The sequence below is a fragment of the Toxotes jaculatrix genome, chromosome 14 (genome assembly GCF_017976425.1).
Source record: "Toxotes jaculatrix isolate fToxJac2 chromosome 14, fToxJac2.pri, whole genome shotgun sequence".
Classification (NCBI taxonomy): Eukaryota; Metazoa; Chordata; class Actinopteri; family Toxotidae; genus Toxotes; species Toxotes jaculatrix.
In genome coordinates, this window is record NC_054407.1 from 19,444,863 (window position 1) to 19,470,057 (window position 25,195).

Below are 25,195 nucleotides of genomic sequence, written 5' to 3' on the forward strand. Positions count from 1 at the left end.
ACCAAGGAGATACGACATCAGACGTGTGCACTGCATTCCCTTAGGCTTGTTCTTTCAGAACTGTCAGCCTGCCCTGCACCAAATGAGCTGCAAAGGAGGAGCACGCAAACATTCTTTCAGAAAGCACTTCTAATCTAACAATAAGCATAAGCCTCATTTGGTAATCTGCCATCTTAGTGAAGTTGGTTGAATGTGGAAAAAAAAGAAAAGAAATTAAATTCTGTTTTTTTAGATACCACCCCCTGTAAATTGTCATCCAACTGTGAAAAATGTGACACATTTCCGAGGGAAAAAAAAAAGAAGCAATTAGCAATTATGGCTTTATAAAACATTTCTAAAATTTAAGAACAAATAAATAAATAAATGAAAGAAAAATCCAAGCAATAACGGCAAAAATAATGGTAGCTTTAAAAGCCTTCAGCAAATTACATGTTATGCTTGGGAGGAGAGCCAAGGTTTCGAAGGTTTCAAGCAAGGGAGACCTCACATAACATGTGGACATTAAAAATATGGATGTGTGTGGCACTCACTCTGCTGTCGGAGTTCTTTTTGCAGTGACACATACTATATTTGCTTGATGATGGATTGTCTGTCTGCCTGTACTAGTGCACATAGAGTAAGGAGACAAAGTGCTGATAAAATGTCTTTTGCTTAGCTCTCAGGCACATCATAACCTACAGGCCCGGGCTGTCAAGACATTCCACGACATTTCAGAAACCCAGCGTTATCAACGTAGTATTTTTTGTTTCTAATGCAGGTTCACACAAGTACAATATATACTCAACATATTTTATAGGATAAAATGTCGCCTTAGAATTAGACGCATTCTCAATTAGCAGTTACACTTTCAGTAATGCTTAAAACAAAATCGAAGAGGAAGTATGCAGCAAAGAAGTGTTCAGGATGCGGTGAGAACATCAGCTGAGGAGCTGTTACTGCTGCACTGACTTAACACGCCAAATAAATCTGTTAATGTGTCTAAATCCATGTAGGAATGCATGAAGATATGTCTGAGAAAAATGGCATCCAGCACTGCATTGCTGCCATAGGAGAACGCATTACCACCGTCCTTGTGCAAAGCATGACCAATCAATTTAACTTCCTCCTGAAAAACAACACGGCAAGTGGGGAAAATTGGCATCTGCTGTGTCCCGCCCTCTCTTATATCTGCGGTGCATTCAAAGACATACGATATCATACAATGCGCAGTTTTTGAGACACATAAGCAAGGGAGCAAGAAACGGGAGGAAACTGTGAGAAAGGGAAGGAGAGGGAGGCTTTTGTCTCCACATTTCTCACGGCGGGTATCGGAAACAGCCAGATGCTGTCCATCACAAGTGAAAGCCAGAGAATAGGCTGCCCTATTTATCTAATGAAGAGGTCAAGGGGTGGGGGTGGGGGTGGGGGGGGAGGTAAGTGGGGCACAGCCAAGACTATCACAATGCCATAGCCAAAGAACTCATTTCGAGGGAGACAGATTATCCATAGCATGGCACGGTAATGTGAAAGTATAATAAATATACATGTATTTAGTCTGACGTTTATACAGGAAAGGAAAACTATGTGACACCAAGCAAATAAACTCCCTCCCCAGACAGTCACTTAGGCAAACAACCCTTCATCTAGAGCTGCAAAGATAAGTAGATTAACACTTTGTTAACTGACAAAAAATAAATCAAGTAATCACAATTTTATCAACTAAAATTACATGAGGCTACTGTTTGTTTAATCGAAGGACTTGTTGCTTTTCTAAATTTAACAATGTAAACTGAATGCCTTTGTTGTAGGGGTGGAACGCCACGCAAATTTCACCATTCATACATCAGTTTTGGGGTCACGCTTCAAAGCGGTTTTAACACTGCAGTGAAAATAAAAGAAGCGTAGAATCTAAAATATTCTTTTCTCATTTGTTCTGAAAAGCATATACATTAAGTGACGGCTCACTGGCCATAAAATTAGCCAAAAATTATGACAACCGTAGCATATTAATAGGTAAATTAAATTATAGCCAGTGGTGCAATTTAAGCTTTTCACATTCACTTCAACTGTTTATTCTCATACTCAGGCAAGACTCAATTTAATGTCATACTTCACACAGTTAAGTAGCCCTGCGGGTGCATCCATCAGCGGAGAGAACCAATTCCAGCAAAGTTCTTTCTGGACAAGAGCAGCTTGTACTGGTTTACACTGTACGGTGCAGGAACAAAGGCACAATGTGGAGGAACATTATAGCATTGCTCAGACCCTGGTACAGACAGTCTATTGCTGTCACAAATGTTTAAGCATATTGCTTGTTAGCGTTTCCAGACATGTACCCAACCTCTTTTGAAGGTGGAGAAGCGAAGGAGTAGCTGTAAACAGCCTGTTGGACTAGGACTCTTACCTCCTCAAGCTGGAGGCTACAACTCCAAGGTTGTTCAAGAAAACATCTTGAACAACCTCCTCTTTTAAAGTAGAAACACTCAAACACACCTTTGTCTCTCTGTTATTACCAGAGGGGCCAATACCACACAGTACTTAAACCATGGCCATCCACGGCTACAGATTCAACTCATCTGCATCACAATTAGCCTGCTCAAAGGACAGACACGTGATGTCTTTGGTATTAGCATGTTCCATTTTATGTTCAACATCCTCAAGGCCGAAACATGCAACATGGGTTTAGGTGGAAAAATTGTATAGTATCTACCGAACAACTTGAGCGGAGCAAAAAAGGAATGAGTCAAGAGTTTAAGCAGCTCTGATTGTAATAACTTGGCCCTTCTACACAAAACAGATGATTGAATTTCTGCTGATTGCTCTGCAGGCCATGCAGATTTTCATAAAGCGAAGCTCAAGCGTGGAAAAAAAAAAAAAGCCCAAAACAAAAACAGGCAGACAATTTATAAACAGAATTCAGTCACATTTTTTTCTTCATAAAAACTCATAAAGCCTGATGACTTCCTCAGGTGAAGGAAGCCGTATGCAGTACTTGCGCTACCTAGGTGTGACATGCATTTGATTACGTCTACATAATGGCTAATGCAGTTACCATAGTAACACCTGTGATTGATGGCTTTGTTAAGAGGAATAGTTACACACCATTAAACTGGTGTAATAGTGCATGGCAGTCATCTCAATAACCAGGGACAAAGCAATTACCAAGTCATTAAAAAAAGAAATAGACTAATACAACATGGTGCACACAAGTATGAGTGACATGCCTCGAGATCAGCCTGTGAGGAGGCTTGTCTTCAATGAGAGTGATACTTCTGTGTACAAACTGTGTGTCCTGTCAAACTCTTGGGATTACATTTTTGTGCAATCTCGGATTTAGTTCAGACAGATTCTGCATACAAACACACTGAAATCACTGTTTCACAAGTTTTCCTTCTATTCCTCGTCTCATATGCTACCTTATCTTACAATACAGCTATAGTGTCATCTTAAAACGCTCATTTCCACTGGGATTACGTTCAGCTGTGTCTTGATAATAAGTTGATGGCTAAGTGAAGAATACTTGTTCACAGGAATACCGTCCCACTCTGCAGCCCAGAAGCCAGGAACAGAGCACAGCAGAGCACTGGCAATGATTGAGAGAACTCAAAATTCAAATGAGAGCGAGGAGATGGAGTGAAACAGATGTGCTGTTGTTCGGCGAGAGCAGCATGCATACAGGGTAAGCACGCACAAGCACACACACCACCACACACAAAGCCATATACATGTGCATAGACAGCAGCGCCACTCAATCATCCTGGTCGAGGGCCAATCCATCTATTGCTGGTTGACTGGGATCCAATCACCATTCCCAACAGGGCCAGAATGAAAGAATGGCAGACAGCCTGTGAAGAAGCCCACTCTCTCGTAGCAGATTGATGGGACAAATCTTGGGGCGGTTCATGAGGCATCCCATATCGAGACGAACATACCATAAAAAAAATCTCTGATGTCATACGGCACTTGAAAACAGGCCTGTGTGTCGAGTGTTAGTCTGTTGCTCAGGATTTCTGTTGCTAAAATGTGTGTTTTCTTAAGGTATTTTTTACCATTCAACCATAGGAAGCCCATTAGGATGTGTCATGGCTTTTAGTGTCATTTGTTCCCAGTGGATAACATTAATTTTCTTGTGTTTAATGCGGCAGATCATTCTCATTTTCTCATAGCGATGAAGGAACAACTTCAGCAACAGTGGACAAGAAAAGAAGTTTTACAAAGACTCAAAGTTAAAAAAAAACCCAAACTTTTCTGAATGTCAAGTGGGGGATTAAATTATGTGTTTTCAGTGTGTTAGCTGGCTATCAGGTCAGCTCTGAAAGATAATTATATCTTACAGGTTGACAGAAGAGATGAGTGTGAGAATGTTCGGCCTTAAAGGAGAACAAGAAACAAAAGAAAATAACTTTGATACTTGCAAAAACATAAAACTAGGGAAAAAATATGTGTGGCATTTTTAAAATGGGAAGCCCCTAGGATGGAAAAAGGACCTTTAATTTAAGCTTTAGTTTTTTGTTTTGGGTTGAACAGGCAACAAAATGAATTAATCATTTTTGACTAACCAGATTAATCTTTTCATTAATTAATATTCTGTGTTACATTGGCTATTTTACAGGGCAAGGCAGAGCCCTTAGGGAAAATCCTTGGGAAAATCCCTTAGTGTTCCTTTAACTGACTCTGAATAATTTAAAATGTATTATTTTTAACAACTCCATAATATTAATTGGCCCTCGCTGCACATTTCGTATTCATGAGTCAGCCCCCTTTACCTAATAGAAAGAAGCTGTAAATGTAATCAGCACTAACATGCGAAATCACAGAGTATAGCGTGAGGCTAGTTAGTCTGCACATCCGTTTTGCCAGTTTATTAATGGGACCTGATGTGGGGGTGGAACAAAGCTCCAATGCCAACATACAGACAAGGTGCTGCTGGCTCTCATTACAGTCTGGCCATTTAGTCTGTGTTTGTAGTAATTTTCCTAAAAAGCCAGCCAGATACATCTGCCGTACACAGTAATCGCCTACACTTGGTATGGTATTGATCATTTCCAACCTTAAAAACAACACACACTTTTTCTTTGTGCGTCAAAGTTGCCTAATGACATAATGTCATATCTGCTCCAAGTGCCGATCTGACTCACTCTGAGGTGGCACCCAGCGAGGCTGTCAGAACAAATTTCAATATTTAAATTTCAGTCTAAAGTGAAAACATCCCAAATTACACCAGCTCCCAAGTTCATTGGAAGTCTTTTGTTTCTTTCATGCACACCCAGCTCACACAGACTGTTCCTACAAGTAATAAATAAGATGCTTCAATTCCTCAGTTTTAAAGGATAAAGTTAAACATAATATGAACTCTGAAAGACCAGGTGTACAGAATCAGCTCTATTTATAACATGTTAAACATTCACTGTGTCTTGTTTTAATGCATCACTAGAACGGGGGAACAAAGTCCAAAGCAGCTTGCGTGAGTTTCATCCACAAAATGAAAAACATTACAAATTTAATTTCATGCAAGATACTGAGTTTCTGCCTTGCTTATTTCAGTGACAAAATAAGCCTGTAACCCTGCAAAGCGTTTTGATCATGCAACAAATCAGCAGCGCTCACACAGTACATGGAATTGCATATCCTATCATTTGATTGATGTTTGTATTGTGATCAAGTTGTGGGCCTTGAGCCTGTAATAAAGTTTATATATTTATAAGAGTAATTATTTATTAAACTTAAGGAATAATTAAGCTTCAGTGTTTTTTTTTTTTTTTACTTTAAAAGTAGGTCGGTGTGGGAAAGCTTTGATTGCAAAACTCACAACAGAACTATAATTAAAATGTAGCCAATAATGAATATGCATAATGGAAACCAAAAGGAATACGAAAAGTATTATTATTATTATCATTATGGAGGACGACCAAGGACAGATAAGATCAACTACAGCTAGCATTACCTCATTTTCAAATTGGCACAGGGTTAGAACTGACATCTGCACCCACAGCAGCCCTTTATGAACATATCTAATTTTTTTTTTTTTTTATAGATTTTAGATTAATTTCAATATAGAGCCTCTATGATATAGCTCTACACATCTGTGCATATCTTTGTCTACAAGTGGATGCTATCTTATTACTGCTTGACTAAACTCTACAAATAGTAATCGATACAGCGTCTGATACAACCTTTGAGTAACTCCATCTGTGAGTACCTGAAGCACTAGATACTTGCCTATTTGAATTTATGTTTGTAGCTAGAAGAGAAGACAAGTGAGTGGGATCATGGCAAAGCAAAGAGGAAAACATAACAGTCTTAGATCACTAAGCAAATATTGAGACCAAAAACTCAGAGCAACTGGCCCCGAGCGACAGGACAATTCTTATTGTCACACTCTGCTGGTGGGTCTAATCCGCATTATGAAGATTAATAACATATACAGCAGCCAAAGTGTACTGCATTATTTGGAGTCATCCGCAGGCAAAACTGCTATTTACTTTACTTAACTCTCTAGACTGACAGAAGCAATATAATCCTCATCTTTCCTGGCTGTTTATTGACACATGCTAGAGGATCCAGTCTTGTGTGAGCTGCTCCTCCTGTGTCGGCATCACACACAAACACTGCGTTGGCCCGTTACACAGCTCAGTCAAATGGCAGCTGCGGTGTTGCTTTTGCTAATACGAAGAAGCACATGCTCACATTAGAGCAGCGCACCAGAGGGGAGAAGAGCCTCAGGACAGACACCTACTGAGCTCTGGTCCTGTGGCTGCCGCAGCGCTCTTTAATATCCACCATGAACCCTGAAGTGTCAGTCTCTCCTGTCGTTTAATGACGGAGATAACCTTGAAATGTATCACACAGACAAGAAACTGTTTAATTTCACGGCTTTTCCTCTCTAATTTGGATATGGGCAATTTGTCTGCTACTCAACAGGCTTTACGGGATTTGTATTCAGTTCATATTTGGATATATTCAGATGAATTGCAGCCTACACTAGGCAAAATGCTGGGTATTTCCATTTATGAATTATACCTCACGCTGACGTAACCACTGTTCTGTATGGTCTCATAGTAAATAGCTTATTGTTACTACTATATTTTATGATTGTAGGAATATACATCATGATAAGTGGTTAACTGCTGAAAAATTGTATCCGAGTTTACTGCACAGAAAACACACTATAACAGAGAGCTATGCTCAGTGTGGTGAACCTTGCTGATTTAAATCTATTTATACACTTTTGCATTTTGACACCAGCTGAAACTATAATCCTCAGTTCATGAGAAATGAGTCCGTAAAAGTTTATAAGGTGGATAGTTACATAACATCATCAAAAAAAAAATTACCATTAAGACAAAATGGTCTTTGTGACTTTTTCGTCTTTCATCCACTAAGTGCATTTAACAGAAAGCACAAAAACACGCAGTAGGCTAACCAGCATCAACCGCTTCGCTTGATGATGTGAATTTGGCTGCTTTCAACAGCATCAAAAGTTCTCTGAAAGTGTCAGGAGTCAGAGTTTCCCAAGAGCACCATGAATGCACCACACGCCACACCGAGTGTCAGCCCCCATGCAGACTGCTGAATCAAAGTGGAGAAACGCACAGCGTGAGCACATATTAGAATGGGTTAAAACATGCAAAAACACCAGTGTGATCTTTGAACATCAGTTTAAAAGATACAACAGTGCAGAAGAAGCAACAATGAATTCATCATTCTGTAGCCTTGGGTGTTAAGCAGCACCATAGAGGGATGCTCTCACCCAAAATGTTAAATACTATATTCACTTCTGCACATCCCTATGAAAAATACAATTAATTGTATCTCCAGTCGCGGAAATTGCTCAACATCTAGGAAAAAAACACAGTATCATACTGAACAGTCGAACATCATCTAATACTGGTTGTAATTACCTGCTGAAATTCCATTATTGGAAAATATAACAGGCTGGTAATTACATTTTCCGGTTTATTGGTGGATAATTTATTGGTCTTGTGCCCCCAACTGCAAAAACATATGGCTGTCTAACCTATCTCTAAAATATCAGTTCTTCTCTGGAGATACAAGGATTTAGCGAGATACTACAGTATAAAGTGGGGTCCAAATGTCTGAAGGTGAGAAACTGGTCTCAGAGTACCGGACCCCATTCTATTTTAAAGAAATCCACACATTTGTTTTTTCCTGGGTTAAAAACCAAGGCTGGGGTGATCTCATCTCATCACCCAATTATTTAGACATTTCACAATTTATGACAGCCTCACTTGTGGCTGATATTTAGGTTGTCACACATCCAAAGCAACACATGTCGTATATTTACCAGCCCAGACGGACTGACATATTATTGACAAACATTTACTTGCACTTAACATCTGTGACAAAAATTCTTGCAGATGAAAGCCTGAGGGAGCCAGATAATTGGCAAGACACGAATCGGAAGTTGAAAGGCCTGCCTTTCCTTAAAACTTCACAGTAAAAGAAATCCATTGATCTGACAAACTCAATTAAGTTATTAATGCATATTAAGTGATGATTACAAAATAAGCTCTAACGTTTTTTGTTGTCTTAATTTAGTTTGAACAAGGTCAATCGGTTCTCTTTGAAGCTTTAGAACTAAGTGACTGCTCATCTGCTACCACCACAGGTCAGGCTGTCTCTAATCAATAGGCTCATCTCTTCCCTCAAAGAGTAAACTCATTGGAATGCTGCAGAGCCTCATGGGTATGGAGGTATACACAGTCCTTGACCATGATATGCTGCTTAAAATGTAAATGAGCCTCTGAATAATGGGACAAGTCAGCAATGAATATGCAGACGACTACAAATTATTTTTGCCCAGCATATAAATGGTTTTCTGTTTGTTTGCATTTTGGAGGACTCCAGATTGTTGATTCTAAAAAAAATCCACCTCAGTTCACTAAACCCCCGAGGTACGGAAAAGTTGTTACCATTTGTGATGTAAATTTTCCTTAGGTGATGCAATCACAAGCGGGTTCAGGTTCAGACCACTCCTGCTGATTTTCTGATGCAGTTGGAGTTTCCTCTGTGGTCAGATGAATGTCCTGAGAGGGGAACAGGGCCATTCCAGCCATTTTTTAATGGATCAATATCGGCTATATAAAACACCCATTTCCAACCCTTTGTTTGTTTAGTACACTAGCTCTCAAGAATGTCCAATTGGTCTCCATTAAAACACAGTAACCATTACCCAATGCACAGAGATAAAAGCTAAAGGCCCATTGTTACAATTACTAATGATTATTAGCATTCACTGGTGAGAAAAGCCAGTAGAGCTGTTTTCTGAGGGGGGAGGTTTGCTTTCCTCTATTTTGGTCTTTTACTTTTTACATTTAAAAAAAAAAAAACTTATTTACATACTTTGTTTATGCTAGCAGAGAAGAGAGGCTGTCCAAAACCTGTCCAAAACCAACCAACTTGTAACCAGGGACTAAGACAAGAAAGTTAGTGACCTAAGATGGCAGAATTTGACACTGTACAAAACATAAACCCTAAGTAGTTTCGTAATTAACATTTTTAAAACCGTTAGCCTTTTAACTTTTTGTGTGACTGTTTAGTATCTTACCATGTTCTGTGCTTTCTATCAGATATCATCCAAAGGTTTACCTCAAAAAGAGAACTCCAATTAATTTTTCAATTAAAATAATCTTAGTCATTTCCCAACTAGCTGGACTTTACTTTGATGTTTGTTTGTTTGGTTGTGGTGCTTCCTTTGGCAGATAAAATATGCCTGCACATTACTTTCAGATCAGATCAAAGTACCTCGGCTTTGTGCAGGTATAAAAGCATAGATAAGGCTTGCAGCAAGCAAAAGTGAGAAGTACCTTTTTCTGGCCATGCTGCTGCACATTAGTGTATGTCTTGTTATTAAGTGATTGTACTTTCCTTTGCCTCATTTTTATCCGTTTTTAGAACAAAGAGCTGATTATAAAACAAAGCACGGCGTTATGAGTCATTACACACCGAAAGACTGAGACACAGACTGAGACGAATATAAAATGCTAGAAAAGAGTTGTAATGGCTGTTGAAATATTACATTGGGCTTTTCTTAAATCAAAGACTGATGATCTTTTTCAAAGATGAAAAGATAACAAAAGCTTAAACAGTTTTCTTCGTTTGCCTTGGGTCAGCCTCTCAGCAGGACTCTTGCTTTTCACTTCAAACCCCATCTTATAAGCTTTGTATGGGTGGGCAAGTCTTGACATTTCCCTCTGTCACTTCAGAGTTTTATATAAGAGAAGCAATCACGAATACTGCCATCAATGTACTTTTCCATCTACCTTAAAAATGTTCACTGAAAACAACATGTAGCACAGGGATTCATTTGAAGCTCCGTAACCTTGATGTGATATTCTTGCAAAATTTTTTAGACTTGAATATCAGTGAATAAATGCACTTTTCTGCCAAATATTACCTTGCTTTACATGACGAAAGCACCAAGCTCAAAGCTGAAGATGCCAACAATGTTTTCGCCCTGCACAGTAAGCTGATGAAAATGTTAAAAGTGTTCAAAGATAGTCTGAGCACTTAACCAAAAATGTGATATCAAATAATTTTTAAATAGGAAAGAAAAATTACTCTAATTCTGTCTGGTTTGCATTCAGCAAGATTTTATCAAGTCAAGCCCCACCAACACTTTACCAACCGTTATCAATAGTCTTCATGAAAAATCATACCAAGCATTAACCACAGGAGAAAATAGCTGCCCAACATGCCCAAGTTTTCAAGGTTTAAGGACTCCTCTGTAGAGACATATACACAAAGAGTCAAAATATGGGCGATCACACTGTTGATACACAATGAAAAAGATAATCCTATTCTCTATTTTGTGCACAAAACATGGCTAGTCATTACTCCACACACGACTGAGAAGGATTAACCATTCCCTGGGAGATCTGTAATTTGGCCCAAATCACATGAGGTGAGTTAGCACAGAAGACTACACAGCAAAGCAAGGAAAGAAGAGAAAAACAAGCTAATCAACATGCACAGACAGGAAACCAAGTGAGTCCAAGTCAAGCTGCCAAGCCACCAGATAAAGATCTGTCTGACACGTAGCCTTTAAATAATCCACTTTTAAGTACACCGTTTAGAAACATTAACATCCAGCCTGGAAAAGGTGATTTTCTGACGAGGGCGCAGGAGGTTTAGAAGATGGATGATAGCGTGGACAGACACCATGTGGAGACCTATGAGACATACAGACTTTAGATGTCACTCATTAAAGCCCAAAGCAACTGCTGCTGATCTCCCGGAGTTTTCCAGCGGCTCCTTGGAGAGACAAGACTTGAGTCCCCTCTTTGCCTTTATGCAGATCTTACGTAACAATGGTGAGACAGAACTGGGAATTTTCTAATGGGGTGGACTGCAACACTAGAAGCAGGTGATGTTGGCTAAAACATTCCCTGTCAGTTTGCATTTTAAACGCTTCACAAAGTAAGTCAAAACCGGTTTATGTAACCCTTGTTTGCAGTCTAACTATCCCGCCCCCTGGTCCTTCCAGGCCTGGCAATTCTGCTGAGAACAAACTAAACACAATCACAGGAAAGAACATGCTTGATGTGAAAACATACTGATAATTTCGTCATGACTATCACTTACACTCAGTCCATTAGTAATCCTTGTTGACTTAGTAATGACACTGATGCCTGCTTGCGTGTGAAGCATAAAACCATCTCTGTGTAATGCACAGGAGTCAGTGTGGGAATCAGACAAGAGTTTGTCCAACTTAAAAAGGACGAGAAAATCCTTAGCCCTTTTGAGGGGCTCACTGAAATTGTTTGCCATGTTAATTGCTAAGTGACAATTGAAGGCTTTAAATAAATCTGCTCCATTTCAAGTGACTCAAGCTTTTTCAAACATTTTCGGTTTACTCTGTCAATTAATTATCTCCAACATTGTAGGCCATAGTACCTGGTTGAAAGCAGAAATTCAGAACTGCTGGGAGGCTCCAAAGCTCAGAGATGGATATAAAGCTTATTAGGGAGGAAGACACACAAAGCAATCAAGCAGCCTTTCTTAAGACTTAAGTATCCAGAAGGGCTTAACCACACTATTTCACACTATTTCAAAGAGAAGAGTTTTCTCTTCAGATTCAAGATTTAAAGGAACCATTTTTAGGAGGCAATTCCTATTTTTTTGACAGTGGTTCCTACTTCAAGTCAAGGATAAGGTTCATATCTATATATAGGCCTTGACAAAGAAAGATAAAGGTGGAAAAACTGCTTATCCTTGCGCTTGACATATTAAGAACAATAGGCCACTTCTTTCACTCCGCAACTTTGGTGTCATAAATTTATTTCTCTCCTTCTTTTTCTTCTAAATACATGGCCGAAGAAAACTTAAACTGATGATGCACAGATTGCGAGCAGGGAAGAGGGGAGGTGTGAGTGTACATGTGAGTTTCAGTGCGTGTTCAGGCTTGCAGCAATGGTGGGGGCTCATACCTATGCTGGGAAAGAGAGCCTAACCGTTCAGCGCTTCTTGAGCTATAAATCAGTGCCTTGGTCAACCTGGCCAAGAGCATTTTCAGACCCATTTGCAGAAGATAATGCCAGCTATTCCTCTCAGCCCCAGGGACAGGAGAGCCAGCCTCATGAATCATTGCCCTTTTAGAGGAGCTGCAGCATGGATCTCACCTTGCTGTGTCCATAGGGTCCTCTTGACTCTTTCCTGGTAGGCAGAAACAAGGGTGGCAGTGCAGGAAATGTCTGACCTATGACCAAGGAGTTCCAAAAGTCAAGTTATGAAGTCCTGATAATATCCAGGTTCTGGTGGTGCCACCTCCACAGTAAACTACTGATAGTTGGATGGGTAGGAATACAATATTGCCAAATACCTAAAGGGTAAGTGCTTCACTTCAAAGCTCAGAGGAAGTGCCTCCATAGTAAGTAAAGATCAGCTCACTACGTGACAAATCTGAATCGCGTAGCTCTGTGTTTTAGTGCCAGAGAATGAGGCAATTTGGGTGAGTACAATGAGATATCATCCCTTGAGATGACGGATGAATGGCACTACCACATCATATGTTTCACAACAACAAATATAACTCACTTGTGTTGTATACAGACAGGACTCGGGTTCAGAAGTAGTATAAATCAAAAGTTTGCTGTAGTGCTTCCTTGTTATTACACCAATATGACTGTTTATCACAAATGTATATGTTATGTAAGTTAACTGATGAGGCCTTTCCCACAATAGTTAAACTTGACTATGTTGAAGGGGACATAAATTGACCAGGTTGTAATCAGCACCTTGTGGTAAGTAACATGTGGTAAGTAACCAACCACCTGAAGGTGGTGGTGATTTACCTAAAAGCTGTTTGCCATCCGCCACTGAACTGAATATTTTCCAGTGAATACTGAATAGAATTTTTTCCCTAGCCGATATATCAGCCAATATCTGCTTATCGGTGTCTAAGAATATTTCCTTTTCAATAACTAATGACCATAAAAAAAAAAAAAGCAGAGGTGCCAAAGATAAGTCTGAGGTCATTTAGAAGCAGTAATGTATTCAGACGCTATTATAACCACACAATAACACTTTTCGGTTGGGAGTTGGTAATATCTCACTATTGCCATGGTCTTAAGAAAGTATGTATGTTAGGTTTTAATACTATCATTAAATTTACACATTCAGTCTTGCAGACTATAAACATCCACATGACCAGGATTTCCTGAGCTGCTCAGCCACACGGTTAAACATCTCAGCGTTTCTGGCTCACTTATTCTGTGTTGATCTACAGGGAATTCGCAAAATGTCCTTTCATAAAACCTCCTTTGGACAGACGGCTTTTTTCACTTCAGGGGTTCAAAATGTGGAACTCCTTATCTGCACAACTTGCAGTGGATCAAAAAAAAACTGGGATCTTTCTGAATCTGATCAGGCGTGTAGTTATGGTTGATCTGGCGTCATCCCTCAGAATTTTATGTGCTTTTATAGCACGTTTATTTTAATGTGTTTTTTATATTCATGTTTGTGGCTACAGTGGCATATGTATTTTGTCAGGCGCCATATATGTATTTTTATTTAATAAAACTCCATCAGCAATAAATATTGCAAATTAGCTCAGGCTGTAAACGCTATGATATGTAGCAGCAGCCGATGTAGTCAATGCTTTTTGATTGCTCATCTGTCCCAATAAAAATAAACATAAAAATGACAAAAAGATAATTTATTTATATGGAGAATCTACCACGTTCATGTATGTGGTGCAATGGAAAATAACCTGTAGGACCTTGTTGAAATGGAAAACAGCCTTTCATCCAGTGTCCATAAACATTAAATATACAATAAATTCCATTTATTACAGTTAGAGCCAAATTAGTTTCCCTCCCTCCACCACCAAAGCCACCCTATAACCTCACGCTATGATATTCCATTACTTTCTGACTACAGTCAGGAAAATTCGACATGATTTCAGCTCTGCACTACAGTGTGTAACCTTGAAACGTACTTATTGTGAGTCTGATGAATGCTGGTAATGTGCAACTATGTATTGGGTCATTTATATTATCACAGCCTATATTTATATATAAACAGGATACAGGACACAACTTATCATTTCAGTCACTGAACGGACATTCTATTAAAGCGAGTTCAAAAGATCCAGTGCTTCTTCATTCCCTGTTGCTTCATTTACTTGCCCAGAGATATGAGAGTGGAGCAGTAAAACCATGCCGCTGATGGAAAGTATTATGAATTTCAGCCTTATCTGTTGGCAGTTTTCTAACTTTAAATAGTATGTGATTAATTTAAGTAAGTAATATCACTCTGGGGTGACTTATATAACAAGAACTAGAGTATGGCTAAAGTGTCTTTTTTTTTTTTTTGAGAAAGGTATACTATTAAATCTAAGCATCCAAAGGGCTATACAGCACTGATACTGATGGGCTAGATGGACAAAATGATATGTAATAATGATTGCAATGAGATTTAAAATTCAGTGCCAAATAGAGTATTGATTTTCTGAAGACAAAATGTTTATATGCACCTTCTTTTTTACTATTTCATGTTAATAAAATGTACTGCACCTACTGTATATGTGAACAGGTAGAAGAGAACAGACGTCTGCGTTAACTATCTCAAATTTTCAGTTTAAATCTGTCACTTGGTAACAGCACAGACCTTAAACACAATTGACAGACTTCCTTAGAGTCTGACCATAAGAAGCATTCTTTCAGCAATTGACAAGCACAAGCCGGAGCCCAGAGAGTAAATAATTTACAGTAAGTAGACTCACACTTAAGTCCTCTGTTGTTTTTGTGGAATTTCAGCCTAGCTGTGAGAACAACACTCTTTTAAGCCTTGCTCAGCCCTTAATTCAATCACTGAAGTATTGCATTACTTGGTTTTATTAGAATCACTCATCTTCACTTGTGTCATATATTTGGGTTTAATCAAATCACGGCATCTCGAAAAACATCTCCAACACTAACTCTGAAGGCTTTCTAGACTGTCTGTGTCTCGAAGCAAAGGCCACAGGCTAAGACAGCATTTGGACAGCAGGAGAAATACTGCAAGCTTACAGTATATGTAAAAGTGCTGGAGACAAGAGCACAGAAATCTTCGGACTAGAATTAGTAAAATCCTGTTTATTTCCAAGTGCGCCATCTTTATTTACTGTTCTTACTTATTCATTGCTTGTCCATGAGCTCCACTGTGACATGATGACATGCTGTCAACGCTAATGGTCTCTGATGGCATCAAGGCTCTGTCAGGAGGACACAGTAGGTGCTCAGAGCCAAGGCCCTTGGTAGTCCTCCACGGACGAAGAGCTGTCATCTCTGTCCCTCACTGCCAAAGAGCCCCGCCCCCACTCCCTAAAATCCTATCCATCTGCTGTACCAGCGGGGCAGACGGAGTGCAAGCAATGCACTTTTCTGCCATTCACTGTTGTGCTTTAGCACACCCAGCTAGTAGCAATGAGGGCTCCTGTGTCCGAGGCTTCGATTGCCACAATCAACACATGGTCAGTTACTGATGTTTTGGGGTTTCTTTGTTATTTCTCTTTGCATAAAATCGCTTGTAGGTCGTCTTGACACAGCTGCCATAAATTCAGCCTAATAAAAAAGTTCCAACTGCCAGCCGTGAACTACCTTCATACTACTTCCCCAAGCTAAAAGCCACCTGGTGGAGTGTCCTGACAGAGTGTCTTGATGCTGATTTGTAATCCTTGTCAGTCAGCATGACTTTTGCACCTGAAAGTGCACACAAAATGTCCGTGTGCTTGTATAACCGTATTCTCGCCAAAACTGGTAATGGCCTGGACAGAGACTCCCTTGAGGAAAGAAGCTTTTTAGAGGAAAAGAAAAAACACAGGGAAAAGCTATGATGTGCTGACATCCTTCCAATGAAAGAAAGCATGCGAGCTGAAACATGCAAAGTCATGATTCCCTTTCCAAAAACATGAATAAAGAATAGCTTTATAACTGTAACACTGCAAATCCCATCATCCGTTATGCAACTGTGATAAAGCAAATTCACTATAAATAGTGAATAATAAAGTAAATGCATGACTAGAAGGATGTTTTCTTTCTCTCAAAGGATATTTTTGCTAGCATGTGCTGCTATAATAAATTACTGTTGATAACTTTGAGAATCCAGCCAAGCTCAGTGTGAAAACTGGCTCACTGTTCACTGCAGTCAGTGTTTAATCTGCATAGCCTATGTGAATTTGTAATTTTTCTTCCATTTTGAAGCATGGAGTGTGTGACATTTAAGTCTAGCCTGATAAGACAGCTGACTGTTTGACCTTCATGTAATGGTCTGTATCAATTCTAGTACAGCCTGTGTGTTTGTGTCTGTCTGTGTCTATGTGTTTGTGTCTGTGTCTCTGTGTGTGTGTGTGTGTGTGTGTGTGTGTGTGTGTGTGTGTGTGTGTGTGTTCTAATTAGATGAGAACCTGAAAAGAATAGGTTGACAATGACAAGCAAAATGAATGACACCAGCCGGCGAGCCGTTGCTCCATTTGTCCCCATCCAGTGTTTGCCTGAAATGAAAGAGTGCGTCATCTCTGCACTTCTGCTGACTGGGCAAACGCACAGCAAAGGCACTGAGGTCTAACACGCGTGTCACATTGTCCTGTCAACTCCTTGGTACATTTACCAATACACAAGATGTGATAAAACCTTCCGCTGTGCCATAACCCAGGATGAGCATCCACGCAGAATCTATGATAGGATCCCCAACCAAAGATTTAATAACCCACCAGAGACAACTGTAGAGGACGTGAAGCTATTTGGGCTCTAATGATTCATAAAATTCACAGTTGGATTTGATGCATTACAGAGGCATTACAATTTTATATATTTTCAGCCCTGCAAAAATAAGGCCTGCCTGAAATGAGTCTCACATTTCCTTTTTCAATCTACTATAACACTCAACTTTATGAAAGTATAAAAGTATATCATTTGAGAGCAGAAAATGAAACAATGGAGTTTTGTCCCATTTCAAGTGGTTTCTCAGCGGGATGACAAAAAAACAAAAGCAGCGCTTCACAATACAACAAAAGCAATCACATGTGGTGTCAAAACAGGAGACATCACTTCAGCAGAACAATCACACCACTGTATTGTTTAACAGATATTGAGTAAATTGCATGGTCAATTGTTTGATTCACCAGATATGCCAGATCAAGCACAATGATACTAAATTGTTGTACCCCGACAATGCATGTTATCATCAGTCTAAACAGACTACCAATATTGCTATCATGTAACTTAAAGCCAAACCAATTTAATCACATTGCCAATATATGAGGCTAATGGTTGGCCACTGGTTATACAACAATATATAACTCAGAAATGCAGCAAATCCTCACATTTGAAAATTTAGCAACCAGCAAATATTTGGTATTTTTACTTAATGACTAATCAATTATCAAAATATTCAACTTTAAGTCAATGTATTAACCAGTTATTTCAGTTCTCGAGTTTATTTAATTTTAAATGCAGATAGCAGACACGTACGATGTTATATTACCTTGAAGGAAAACTTTTTTCCTACGCTGCCAGCAGGCATGTCATGAGTAAGCACCTAACTCATCAAGCACACACAAACCTGTAATTACTATGGCTGGACAAAAACAATAATTTATTTTCACATGGTTGAGCTAACAATGTCACTGATGTTAATAGCGGTTTGCTAAACACAATGTTATTGATATTTACCTATTTAACAAAGAGTAATCCCTGACAGTAATGGAATAAAAACAGTCAGGAAAACTTGAGGACCTTTCAAGCATTTACAGCTGCATTCTACACAAAATGAAACGATTTACATAACCTCTTAAATGTCAGTGGAGAGAAGTAAAATAAGCAGCTAGATAAGCTGGTAGCCTAGTATGGGAAACATAAATATGGAAAAAAAAAACAACACTTAAAAACAACCCTCTTTTCTGTGTTTGGTGGCTAGAAATTTTAACTAGATGGCCTGTGTAGTGAGAATGCAAAGCCATCTAGGACCATCTGAGATCACAGGGACGGCAGATGAATAGCAACAGTTTCTACATCTCACTACAGACTTTGTTATGAATACCAATAGGCAGCTAATTGCACATTGTGTGTATGATATTCCACAGTTGTCTGAAAGTTCCATTTCTCGCATCAGAAAATCTCTCGAGAGCAAAAAGAGCAGTGATATGTTTGAGCTGTCAGCAAGTAACAAACTGATAACTTGAAACCTTGACCTACTTCTTATCTCTGATTTCTACACAGTGAATGTGCCTGAAAAATCCAATTTAATTAAGCAAACACGAACTCCCTGGCTGTGGTTATGTTGACACTGGTATCTCCACTTTAACACTTACAAAATGGTAATCGGATGCCCAAAAACAAAAAGTGAAAATATCCAAATGCAGACCAACACCATCTTTACCAAACCAACCCTTTTAAAAACCTAATAAAATTGAGGTTTGGCACCACTAATGACCGTAACTCTATACGTTCTTTAGTTGCTTCCCCTAAAGCTATAGTCAATTACCTTTGCAGAGGCTTTTACTATGAAGCAGCTGCAGCTAATGTTGAGTTTTAGCCATTAACACAATACTGACATCCTAAAGGTTCAGCCATCAAATTCCAACATCCTTAACTCGTTAGCTTTTATGCCTTTTCTTCTCCAGAAGTCTGCTAATCTTGCTCTTCAGCAGCACTTTTGACTCTGTAATGTGTTGTGAGCTTTTCAAGGCTTATGCAGTAAAAATATAATTAAGGCTGCTTGGTCCATTTATGTAATGGCTACCTTCTAACACATGTTGATACAGAACAAGCGCAAAAATGAGCTAATTTTCACAGAATTTGGACCGCAGTTCTCATTCGCACGTAATGACTGGAGGGGGGAAAAAAGCTCCACCGCTTACAGAAAAGGCTGTATAATTCAAAGCAGAAGGCCCCCTATATCTAGGAGGTCCTTCTGCCTAAATGAAAAACAGACAGAACTGATTAACCTAACATTTGACCTTTCAGTTTCATCCATATTCACTACTTCACTCAGCAGCTTTCACATACTTTGAAGTAAAAACAACAAATCACACAAGGAATGGATAAAAATAGGCCTCTCGTGGTAACGTAGGCCATTTTTAGGCCATGCGTCTGTTTCCACTTTCCCCATTGCAGGGGTGTCCTGTAAAACATCGGTGTAAATGGTTTATAATGCCACCAGTGGACTCTGAAATGGGAGACCTGGTTTCAATCAGCAGTCAAATTGCTCCTACATTACCCTCGCAGACAGAGTAGTAAATCACTCTTTGCCTCTACGCTGCTGACGTTAAGGAACAAGCATTGTTAAAAATCCGCCAAGCGTGCTACTAAGAGCACCCTGTCTGTATGTGGGGATGGGATGCTAAACAGGACAATAGCAGTTGCTCAAGGCTGTATAGAAGAGAGAGCAAAACATCCTGATGTCTAAGCAGAAATTCAGCACGTTTTGTATCTGTAGCGGAATCTGAATCTTGATCCTGCAGTAACTGACCCGATTTGCAGCCTTGTATGTAAACTGTTGCCTATCGCCTCGCTCATGTAACCCCCATGCCAAAGAAGCCCCATCACAACCAGTTTGAACCAGTTTGCCTGGTTAAAAAGAGTTCTGGTTTCCCTGTGCCAACGCCCTGACAGTGGGCCAGTGAGGCATCTCAGAGCAGTTATAATCCCCTATAAACCCGAGAAACGCTGATCCCGCCCACCACAGACCAACACACTATGGGCAAAACCTCTCATTAGAACTCCAGGGCCCTGAAATTACCAAGATTTTACCCATATGGAAAGCATGAGAAAGCGTCAGCTGGGAGAGGGTTGTGCCGAGTGGTTTTTCAGCATGTGGCCACAGAGGAGCTGGAGTTCTTTAACAGTGCCATTCAGCTTGGCCCCTGCCAGGGAGCACCGGCAAATGAGGAAGCTGAGGCAGATGCTCTGGCTACTAGCCCTAGACCAGGCCTGCAAGGAAATACCCGACACAACTATGTACAAATGCTCACACAGGTCAGGGGTGTAAGCCAGGTCAAGAGAACACATACAGCATAAAAGAGGGGAGTAAATGTACTTGGTTGGTTAATGGTGTTACTTAATCAACAGGTCTTTCCATAAAAGGAATAATAACCAACAATAACTGAAACCATGAGATTTACTGATCAGTACTGGTTGTAAACTAAATATAGTAAACAAGCCTAAATTTTGAATAAATCAAGTGAGACACAAAATAAATGTTGATTCTCATCTAGGTCATTCTTTTCAGTTACATATGTCAACAAACTATGATTTTCATGGTGAAAAATCCTATGTTTGCCCTAAGTAAAACCACAACACTGTCAGTTAGCTGTTTGGCAATTGTTTCTGTATAACCTAGCTTTTGCCGGTGTGAATGCCGAGCAGATGACGTCACCCGCTAAGGGCCCGGGCACTCTTTCAAAAACCTCCAACAGAAACACCAACTGAACTGTCGACTCGTCTGGCAAGAAACAAAAGAAGAAAGATGTAGTGATCCATTGTGGGCCACACTATAATCCCTCAGGAGTCATGGGGATTAGGTCGAGTAAATCAAATGTCTTCTTGTGAATCATTTTTGTTTTGAAGTGGTCTGAGCATAAGCAGGCCTAATAGCTTGAGGTAACGCACCAATATTCAGCAAATAAACACTCGCGGTAACTAATGCTTAAAACATGTTGAGAAATATTAATGTATTTTACAGAAAAAGTCAAAAAGTCAAAGATTCGTTGTATAATGGCTTTTGCAGCCCACAAAAAAAAGAGAGAATAAACAAGCAGATAAACCAGAATAAACACAGTGAGGAAACCCTGCAGCTTTCCTACAGTATCTAGCCACTATGATTGAAGAAAACCTTAATGCTTCAGCAGCATGGCACCGCACAGGCCTGTCAACATAGGTTTTAGTGATAAAATATCCATTTAACAGATAACAGCAGGCAACTCAAACAGCACCAGAGAAAGTCACCTGCTTTGCACAAGAAATTAGTGTGTTTCCATTAATCAGCATGCATGTGTCTATCAGTGTCTATGAAATAATCTACACTTAAAAGCAACAACAGCAATACAGTAGGCTGACCCTCTGAGGCCTCAGACAGTAGTACTGTGTGGGCTACAGCCTCTACAAGGACAGTTTAATATCAAATTACTCTAAATCTAGAATAGAAATACACCATGTCACTTTCTTTTCAACTGGCAGGAGCCGAAGGTTAGAAACCCAAACATGCGGCAGGGCCTGGGATTCAGTTGCAGAAAGCCTCTGATGCAATTCCAAGAAACTAACCCACCCTGTATCATCCTGTTACAGTTTGGCTCATGGTGAGGTCTCTTCATTGTGTCTGTGACAGCTATAATCGGACTTGTGTATTGATAAAGGATGGCCATGAGGCTACTTCAGCATGTCAGTCACCCTGCAAAATTGCTTCCAATCCTTTCTTTAAATATACCCCACGGGGCTGCAGGCTTGATGCAACGCTGAGAATCTTTCTATAACCCCCCACCCACCTCTTTTCTTTCTTTATTTATTTTTTTTAAACACAGATCTGTTCAATACCCAATGAGAGTTTCAGGCTATTGCTAATGCAGTGACACCTGTGAAAGCTGTCACACACAAACTGTTTTACAATTGAATTCCCTAATGGATGAGTATTGAAATTTATGTTTAGTCTGAGCTGCAAGGTGCAAATACATGACATCAAACGTGTCTCTGCAGCCTGTGCTGCAGCAGTAGTGATTTTTTTTTTTAAGGGCAGATGAATGACACATACATGACAAGAGCCTTAGCAGCTGATGGGGCACACAAGAACTCAAATACCTGTCCCTGTGGTATTGATAAATAAAGAAAACGGCAAAGATTTCACATGCCCGGGGCTCCTGCACAGGCACACATGAAGTGAAAAGCCAGGTTTGGAGGAAGCTGTGTGACACCTCATGGCAAATCGTTTTCCACAGAAGGTCAGAAACGGGAGCAAATTATCAAATTGCGATCACGTTTAAAGAGAGAGAGAGAAAGTGTGGCGACAGGCTCACGCCCCGCAGACCATCACTGCTCCTATTTATTATTTCATTAGAGATCCTCGACAGATTTTCTGCCTGATTTGAAGCTTTCATCCCTGCAAAGACTACAGCCACGTCCATTTGCTCACTGGAAAGTGCCTGCGCTCGGTTCAACGCCAACTCTGCGCAGGTCTGAGCGCCGAAAATCACTCGTGAAATAAGTGATTGAGACGAACACATTTCTTCCCCCCACTCACCTTAATTACTCTGGATATAATAATAATATATATATATATATATTTTTTTTTTGTTAAAACAAAGACTGAATATATCTGTGAGACTCCCTCACGCAGACCTACTAGTATCTTCTCTCATTTAGCACGGATAATAAAAAAAAGTTGTAAGCTAAACATTCAGAGTTAGCATAAATTAAAAAGGAAAAAAAAAAAAAAACAGCAACAAACTGTGTGCGTGGCTGTCTGACGTTAGCCGGAGCCCGATTTTGCCAGACGGAGCAGACTTACAATATCTACCCCGTTACATCTTTAAAGGCTATTTTCAAAGTATTTCCAGTTCGTGAAACACGACAAACAAGCAAATAAATTGAACGCAGTTGCAGCAATTTCAGAAAGTTAGCTAAAGGCAACGCAAAAAGACAAGAGAGAGGGAAAAAAAAGCTGCGTCTCAAGTTCAATGGGGGGCATTCAAACAAGATAACGGTGCACTTACTGAATCTCCTCTTTGTCACCGCCGTTGGCATTTCTCTCCTTCCTTCTCCGAACCGCTACGTTTAGTCCCGTCTTCAGTTTTGGAGCCAGCACAAAAAAAAAATCCACTTCGCGTAATCACCGGCCACAAGACAGAAAGACTACAGAACCAGCCCCCGAGGACAGTAAGCGCAGAGCAGAAAGAGATTACGAGTCCACTGCCAGGGGAACACGAGGTCCTATCCTGGTCGGCCGACCGGGGGTCGTGGATACTGGATCTATTCGTGGCAGCTCCCGTGTCTCGCTGCTAACGGGTTAACGTCAGCTTCGCTCAAGTGTTCAGTGTCGCTGCATGCATGCATGCATGCGAGAGGGCGACGGGGAGGAAGAGGAGGAGGAGGTGGAGGTGGGGGGGGGGGGGGTCTTACTTCTTTTCTTGCAAGTAAATTTCTTTTCTTTCAAGTTGATCCAGCGAGCACACAGTGCGCCCACAGTCCCCCACAGAAGGAGCCGGGGAAGGTAAGGGAGTTGTTACGTCTCTCCCCTCGCAGTCACGCTTCTTTCAGCCTCTGTGGAGAAAACAAATACAGGTCGATCAGCAGGATTTTCGGATTCGCTCGGCTATACTCGCTGCTGTGTCCACTCCATTCCCTGCCCCTCAAGTCCTGCAGCCTCTGAGAAAAAAAATAATGCACAAGGCAAAAAGGGAACTGGACCCGTATTTGCATCGATTTTGCTTAAGGGGAAACTGCCTGAGGTGATTTTGTAGGTAAATTATGACATATATGTATATAAATATGACAGGAAGTAGGACAGGAAGCACAAAATTATTACATATATGTATATAAATATGACAGGAAGTAGGGCAGGAAGCACAATTCAGGGTAAATACAGACTTCTTAATACACTCTCACATTATAACACTGTAACACTGGGAACTATTAAACTACTAAACTATTCCTTGTTTTTTTTTGTGCTGGGGAGCCCCTCCAGCCAATCCAGGTGGTCCCCAGGCCCCAGTCTGGGAGCCTCTGCAAAAAGCAACGTCATGAATCATCACTGAAAACAGCACATTTATAAATACTGCCCTATTATCCCCATTTTCCAGAGCAAATAAAATGCATCCACAGCCCCACTCCTCATCCTTGCTCTCACCTTGTGAAGGCTCAGGACAAGACTGTAATTTATAATTTATAGGTGCAGGCCAACTTTCGGGCTCTTTCACCAGTACTTGAAATTGTTTTTTAAGACAGTCTTGGGAGAAGGCTGCAGGAAACATTCACCACTGTTCACTGACACACAGACATGTTAACAAGCTGCCTTTGACAATGGATACTGCAGTGATTTTGCAACTTGTTCACATTTAAATGCTGAGAACGACAGTAAGATAGACCCCAGGCTGCACAGTCACTGCAGCTACACTGTAAATTAGATTTTTGAAGAAGGTATGAAGAATGCTTCAATTCCACATTTGGCATTTCCAGCTGAATCGCAACCCGCTCGCAATCAAGGACAGATTTCAGGAACTGAAAAATTCACAAGTGAAGCAACGTAACAGGGACAGAGACAGGGCTCTGCTTACAGTGCAGCTTGGCTGTTAGTGCATGAGCACTCAAGCGACTCGACTGAACGTGCAGGGCATGGACGCTGTGACCCCCAGTAATGAGGAACCTGAATATCTTTAGGATTCTGACAACCCATCTACTCCGCCTTCTAACCTTACCGTGATCAATCGTTAGCTTGGCAGAGCCCCCCGCTGAACCGCGGCCCGGCTATCCACCACACCCTCCACAATAACTGGTACAAATGACGTTTACACAAGGTTTTACCTTGCCATAAATGTCTCTTGCACTTGGGCAATCAGGTGGGTTCTCCATTCAACACACACACAAACAGGCATATGAACACATTCACCTCTACTTCATATAACGAAATGAGTTGCTATGCGACCTCTCAGTGATTGAAAGGGAATTCTGTTCCTTTTAGCTTACAAATGATAACCTTGGTCAGTGCACAATGTTCCAGGAATAGGATC

At 40.3% G+C, this 25,195-nt stretch overlaps 1 protein-coding gene across 1 annotated transcript in view; it reads right to left on the reverse strand.

Annotated features, from left to right (window-relative positions):
* Window positions 1-23,459, reverse strand: part of LOC121193612 (receptor-type tyrosine-protein phosphatase F) — a 157,770-nt gene extending 134,311 nt beyond the window's left edge. The window contains exon 1 of the mRNA XM_041056006.1: window positions 23,183-23,459. The gene's annotated coding sequence lies outside the window, so the exon portion shown is untranslated. The remainder of the gene's footprint in view (window positions 1-23,182) is intronic.
* Window positions 23,460-25,195: the final 1,736 nt, after the last annotated feature.